This window comes from Lissotriton helveticus, chromosome 4_1 (assembly GCF_964261635.1).
Source record: "Lissotriton helveticus chromosome 4_1, aLisHel1.1, whole genome shotgun sequence".
NCBI lineage: Eukaryota > Metazoa > Chordata > Amphibia > Caudata > Salamandridae > Lissotriton > Lissotriton helveticus.
Window position 1 is genome coordinate 639,656,817 of NC_136063.1, and position 7,892 is coordinate 639,664,708.

General features: G+C 40.4%; 1 long non-coding RNA gene across 1 annotated transcript; it reads left to right on the forward strand.

The window, feature by feature from the left end:
- Nucleotides 1–1,851: 1,851 nt before the first annotated feature.
- Nucleotides 1,852–7,688, forward strand: LOC144827269 (uncharacterized). The gene is made up of 2 exons (XR_013610109.1): nt 1,852–1,986; nt 2,709–7,688. It is a non-coding gene; the product is annotated as an uncharacterized LOC144827269 (long non-coding RNA).
- Nucleotides 7,689–7,892: the final 204 nt, after the last annotated feature.

The window sequence follows — 7,892 nt, forward strand, 5'->3', positions numbered from 1 at the left end:
CCACACAGAAATTTTGCGTTCATTGCAAACAGACATGATAGCAACAAAACATTTACAAATACTCGTAAACGTACGCAACTTAGTGATCTGAATCATTCCAGGACAATGCGGATTCATGTACTTAACTTCTAACGAAGGCAAAAAAATACCAATAGCTTACAAATCACACTTGTAGACACAAGCAGAAATGAGGTGCCTTAGAGGCAGTGACAAAGGCGAGCATTCCAAATGCTAAAGCTTTACATCCAAGATGGATACAATGGGTTAATTCTCTTGCTGCAACAGAAGTTGAATACATTTTTGATCCATATTTGAAGACACAAGCATTTCTACAATACGAACAAGAATGTCTTCTGCCTACTGAAATTCTGCCTCTAGAGCAGTATGAATGTATAATGTATACCCACGGATCAGCTCAACCTGCTACGAGGGGTAAACAAGCCTATAGTGCAGCGAGCGCGATCATTAAAGGTCGTTGGCGCGATGGCAAATTCCGACCAATGGTCACTAAAACACAATCTCTAGGAGATCGTACAGCTCAGCGAGCTGAAATACAAGCATTCAAGATGGCGCTTGAGAATACGGACCGCGAATTCCCCACACTCATAGTGTGCGATTCCTATTATTGTGTTCAATCTTACAATGAATACTTGCAGAACTGGATTCAAAACGGTTACAAAGATGCAAAAGGTGGCACAATCAAGCATAAATTGCTTTGGGAACAAGTAGTTCAGTTACAACAAGAACTACAAAACACTAACGTGATACATACACTGAGTCATCAACGTGATGGCGTTCAGGTTGCGGGGAATTCATTGGCTGATGAAGCTGCAAAGGCAGCTGTGCAAACGGCTTCCGTAGCTGCAATCAATCGTTCAAAAACTAAAATAGACAGCAAAATAATGCAAGCTGTCAATGCTTCAAGCAGAGACAGTGGTTAAACATTACCTCGTGTGTTTCCACTCAAATACTCGTATATAAATGATGCGAACAAAGTTCCGTTTGCTCAAATCTCTGGAGTGGGGGATAGAGTAATACCAAACATGGAACATAGATTAGGACTAATCTTAGCAGCACATGAAGGGCTTGCCTCTGCACACGCAGGTATTTCCACCACAGTATCATTATTAAAACAGAGATACTGGTGGCAGCGCATGAGCAAACAAACCAGAAAATATGTTTTGGAATGTGAAATCTGCCAAAAGATGAAGGTCTCTACAGTAAAACGTCCTGTGTAGACGCCCCTGTTAATTTCAGGTAAACCATTAGCTTGCGTTTACCTGGACCACTACAGTCCCTTACAGAGGGATGGTAACTATAAATATATCATGGTCGCAGTGGATTTGTGTACAAGGTACATTTGAATGTGGCCTCAGCGCTTGGTGGACGCTCGAACTGTTATAAAAGATTTGCAAATCTTTATCGGCACATATGCAGTCAGCACACTGCATTCTGACCAGGGTCCTGCGTTTAGCTCTCAAGCTTACAAAGAGGCCATGGCCAAATTGGGCGTTGCATTGTGGTACTCTAGATCATTCCATCCTGAGGGAAATTCAGTAGTGGAGAGAAAAAAACAGGACATAAAGCAATCTATTACAGCAATCTATAACAGCTAGGGTATTAGGCTCGGGTGACGGGTGGGTCAAACCTCTAATAAGTGTCCAACGTAGTCTGAACAATCTGCCAAGAAGTTCTCTAGGGGGTATCACTCCATATGAAGTCCTTTTTGGGACCAGAATGTTAGTATTGGACCTCGATTGTCAAACTTCAGTGGTAGACCAAAAACCCTTTGATATCAAACACCGTTTGGCTGTTTTACAGGACTTAAATGAAATAAGAACGAAACAAAGTAACGTGTTCCTGAAGCCAGCAACCACTGAAGAAAAAACGACCATCACAGCAAGGCCTGTCTGGATTCCAAAGATTGGGGATCTAGCCAGAGAAAAGATTGCGGACAAGAAGGAATTTGGGCCTTCTTACAGACAAGTAAGACAGAAAATGGTATCTTGAAGAAGAAAGGAAATACCCATCAGCCCACCCGATGGCGGAAACTCATCATCTGGGATTTGTAGTAAGACTGGTATCTACTAGGTTACTCACTGGAATAACGTGAGAAATCCTAGTGTATAATCCACCAGTGATGGAAGCCAAGCAGATGTGACCATTTTTTGATAGTAGTATTTGTTGGCACTATCTACACTCTGTTCTTAACCTTGTCAATGTGGTGACCTCTCCATTAAAGTCCGTTTTGGCGCCACACTAGACAATTTTAATTTTCACACTTTTTCTTGTTTTCATACACCTTTCTGAGCACTGCAACTTTCTCCCATTCTCAGCAACTGTACAACATCTGCTTGGCTTCCATCACTGGTGGATTATACACTAGGATTTCTCACGTTATTCCAGTGAGTAACCTAGTAGATACCAGTCTTACTACAAATCCCAGATGATGAGTTTCCGCCATCGGGTGGGATGATGGGTATTTCCTTTCTTCTTCAAGATACCATTTTCTGTCTTACTTTTCAGCACTTTTCATGCATTAAATTCTGAACCAGCAGACAATAATTTTCTGAGCCACACACAGACCTTTAGCATCCCTTGTGTATTTGTTGTCAGTTAGATTAAGGGGATAGGATGTTATTAGGTCTCTAAATATTTTTTCCCCTTAGACCCTCCCCCACATTTATTGTTTTTTATCCTTCTTACAGACAAACTGTACCTGTCCTAGCAATCCACGGATCAAGCACAGTATTACTGCCGCCCCTTGCTGGTAAAAAGGAGAACAGGTATGTGTCCATCGACCTGGTCAAACCACATCATGTGGCCGATCATAAGCAGTAGGCCATGTGGACTCCCCAATGTAGCAGATGTCCTAATCTGGCTACTATACAAGACATTCAAACTGAGAGACTGATCACCTTTGAAGAATCTGCAGTGCAAAATGAAGGTCTATGTATCAAAGCTATGGAACTTGTTCCTCTTGAGACCCAAATAGCAGTTTGCCAAGAAACACCTGTCTACAACGAAGTAGCATCATACTACACAAATGTAACACGTGATCAAGTGGTTCTAGCGATTTCAACGAATCCTGATGCAATCCCAACAATTGACAGAACTGCCTCTGGCTATTTCCTTAACTTTGATACGTTTTCCGAGGATCTCAGCGAACCTAAAACAACACCAGCAAAAACAACTTTCAAAGAACTATTTCATCACTTGGAAAAGACTTATCTGGTTTCACCATGGATTGAACTTTGGATTGGGTTGGGTGTGCTCTTTCTTCTACTTTTGTTGACTCTGGTAATAACTTTAGGAATGCTGATAAATGGAAGATATGTTAAAAAGGACACAGCAAGTAAGAACATCAACTTACTCCTTAAGCCACACAAATCATCTCATCGTGAACAAAGAGACTTGTCATCAGTGAACATCACAGCCATTCCTATACCTGGTGGTATAGCTTGGGACAGAACTGATTATGACATTTTTGGCCCGTCAAAGCTGTTGAAGATTCCACACCAGTTCAAGATTTTTTGAATGACTTTGTTTCATCTAGTACCTTTTCTGATGATTGGGACTTCGCGTCTGTTAATAATATGACGTCAGACTTAGAAATGTCTGCTGTATTTACAAATCATGAATACTTAGAAGGTTCATCAGATTATGAACAAATGTATTGTTATAATCACTATGGTCATCATTTCTTGCACAAATCTGCAAACTCTAGAAATGTATTGATATATAACCAATGGGTACATTGTCCTACACCACCAAAGGGTATCTCAAAAACATTTTCTGGAAAATTACCATACTTTTCAGGTTTTAATACTTCCAATCCAGAATCATTTTACTTTAAAAATGTTATTAAGACAGGTATAAAAAGTATGTTGACAAATACCAAGCAAATTTATTCTGCAGACTTTTATGCTCAGCTGTCTTCACTAGGTTTTGACTTTTGGAATGACAACATTGGGACAAAAACTGTCTGGGGCACAAAAGATTGGCAGGTGCAGGGGAAAGAAGCTTTATTTAGAGCCTGCATCATCCCAGAGCAAATTATGTTTTTGAATGACACTGTCCAACAGACATCTTGTCTTGGGTTAGCCAAGATAAAAGATCTAAATAATCCGTCCATACCTACACCTACTCCTGATAGCAGTAACACTTCAGAAGGGGAGGTCGACTTACATACTATTATTTTGCATCACAACAGAACAGATCCAGATTGGAAAAAATGGTTAATCTGGCCCACAGACACCAACAACTGTCAAGATAGATTCCTGAATAAAACACGGGGTTCACATTCACTAGGCCAGATCCAAGATATGTTCGGAGACAGCATCCAGGAATAGTGACAACATACAGTGTAGGGAAACTGTGCGTTGAATGGTTACATAGGTCTACACTTAAGGATGTAAAACAACACTTGTCTTTACTTAAAGATGGCGCTGATCTAAGGGACTTCTTGCAAGGACCTACTAAACCGCGTCATAAACATTTTATATATGCCGGTATCTATGCTGCTTATAATGTGGCATGGAAGATTACGCAAGCAGAGACTGCAGAAAAAATACGAGAAATTGATCGTATTAATTTAGAGAAAACTCTCTCTGTAGTTGACAATGGGTTAACAACTCTGTCGTCCAGGATATATTCTTTGGACAGCATAGTATCCTCTGCCATTGTGATCATGGAACAGGACTTGGTCATGTTGCAACATTGTCAGTCGCAAATATGTTCTATCATTTACAAAACCTTTGTTCAGGCTATCTGCCTTGGCGTTTAATCAATACTACATCACTGTTTTCAGAATTCAATCTCACTGATAAAAAGATCAAACTGTCACAGAGGGGAACAGACTATACGGTGCTGAGCATTGAAAAACTGGAAAGATTGCCATTTACTGTTGCAGAAAAGCCAGCCACAGAATGGATAATACACAGAACAATCACTCTGCCTGATACAATTTTCCATTTTCAATATTGCATAAAACATATACCAGCAGGCACATATGAAAGGTTGGGTAAAGAATACATCAAGACATCCTGGGAATTACCATACACACACAGATGTTGGAGTGGGGGAAAAGAAGTGTTTTTTAATGGTAAAAATTGTGAAAACGCACTAAGCGGTTCTCTCCTTTGTCAGGGTATTAATTTACACGGGCCTGCAGTTGTTCCGTTAACAACTTATCCTGCCACCTGCAAGGTTCACCAGCTGCAGTGATCCAATTTTTGGACAGCTTTCTAATGGAAGTTACCTCATGTTGAACGATCACAGATGCTGTGGCATGTTGCCAGGTTTACCCTATCTAGTAACTGTGTCAGCCAGGGTCACTTGCTATATGCAAGTGTTGTTTCCTAAAACCAAGACAGACCGGGAGTTGCCGTTATGGCTTTCACTGAACATCATCTATACGAATTGATACTTAAAGCAGAATGAAAGCCATTCTTTACAGAAAACTGTGCCACTGACCTCGGCCAAAGAGACCTATGATCTGCAAGACGCAAGGACTTCTGCAGAGATACATGCCCTCTTAACTACAGATTGCTCTATTGTACATGTATTTAAGACAGTTTTTTCGGGACTGTTAACACCTTTTAAAGCAGTCCTAGGAAAATGTCCAAACTTCGTGAACTCTGTGTTTGGCGGATTGTGTCTTATTTTGGGACTTGCTGCAGGGATACTATTTTTGCTCCTACTGCTTCGATAGGGCAAGCCAATCCACGAGCGACACCCAGATCATCGTGGAGACCACTCTACTGGCGATGAAGTGTCATGAGTGCATCTTCCAAATTTTGGGATTAACTTGTTTAAGAGAGAATTGAATACCACATGGTTTCTATCATTCAGATCAATTTGGCAAGATTGCTTCTTACCTGTTCTACACTGCCTGCTATGCGTAGAAAAATGTGTGTTAGACACCTGTCTCACACTCCCATCAGGCATGCCAATGGATGTTGATACTCTGCTTGAACCAGTAATAGCCCATGCACCGTGTTGTCCCCAGCGGCTACCAATTCTGATGACGGCATTCATTGAGATCTTACAGACTCAAATTGCTGACGGTGACGTACGAGAGGAAACAGGCACACAGGTATCATTCACTAGAACATTGCTAATGAGAACAATGCTGACGGCGATGCTTCTCCTCTATATGCGGTTGATCTTCCTAACGAGGTAATCCAACTCTCACCTACAATGGTAGACAAATTCATTACAGACTTAGAAGATTTGATGTTTTCTCCAAACAATAACACTGACTTTTGATTTGGCACACAGTGTTCTGGGAGACTCTGAATTCGACCTTCATTTTTTCAAAACAAAGTTCTAACTTTGGAACTCTTTTTTCTATGATTATTAATTTTTCCAAATTTGTATTTTTTATTTTTTGGCACAAAGTAATCTGCTTAAAGTAGAACTATTCATAGAGAACTAGAATTCTTTGAAAACTTCCAGAGACAATATTTGACCTTGTCCACATTAAAACAGTTATGTAAATCTGACATGAAATGGTTTCGGCTTTTTTCTTCTGTATTTATGAGCCATTTCATGAATGTATTTTCGTGATTCATTCAGACAGCATTTACAAATGTCAACATATATGCTTAGAATGAAACATTGCTTTAATTGCGTACAGCACAAATGCTCTTTTCATGTACAACCAGTACCGTTACATTTTTATGTGTTTTGGTTGGGTTTTAACACTTCATGTTTAGATATGTTTAACGTGTTTAGAACTTAGTAATGTCGTGCATAAGAAAGTGGAGTGGGTGTTGTATGGAGTTTTAGATTCCGAATGGATTTTCCCCGATTCATGCCCTTATATAGGTACAATTCACGTTGCCCTTATATAGGCATAGGAATCAAGCCCTTATTTAGGCATAGCCCATGCTACTCAAATACAGGCATGGCTACTTCCATTCGTTCACCAAACGTCACAACGATTTCTTTGAAAACCAACTTAAGCCGTTAGGGACTTCCCCTTGCTTGAATATTGATTTCTCCAAGACCTCAGTTAGTTTTACAATGAACATCTATTCCTTAGGGGTTCATTCATGACGTTCATATGCCCGACTTTACGTCAAACATGGCATTCCTAAACACTTTCAAGGTATAAATATACCTTCACTTGCTATGGCAAAGCACGGTGGTTCGGAGCAGTTCGAAGACCTACTTGCCCGACACAGCTCGATACATCAAGTGCCGAAGGAAGCCGACTCTCCAGTTGACGCACTGATCAGGAAGCTGCCCTTCTCTGCCGAGAATCCAGCGCCAGTGTTTCTGACTCCCCTTGTGGGGTGTTGGGAAATCGAGTCCCGAGAAAGAGATACCAAACCTCCTTCATTCTAAGGTATGGATCTGATTAGAACCTAGAGAAACCTTTGGTAGATTCTTGGCAGAAACTAAACCTATGCAAAAGACCATACTTACTTCCTCCCTTGTACTAGACTTAGGTTAGGTACATTGGGGTAGGCATATTTTAAAAGCACCAGTTGAGTATTTTAGTCTATGTTATTTATGTATGTATTTTTATATGGCTTAGAAACCATGCAATGCTATTACAGTATTATTTTATAATACTATTCTCACTGTACGCATTATAGTTTGCATTCTGTCTAACGATTGTAGCAGTTCACCTCTCTTGCATGAGAAAGAAGACTGTTCAATAAACCTTTTATTGAAAACGCCCGTCTCTCTATTCCTCTGCAACTCTGTAGAAACGAAGCACGCACGATTGACTGAGTGAACTAGTTATCTATTTTTTCCACGACTCTGAGAGATATGTTCTTATTCTTGGGGAAACAAAGTTGTCATGTTTATGCGGTTGTCAGAAACGAATCCCTTCTTGTGAATTCGAGAAACTTTCTAGTGACCGCTGAGCTAGCTGG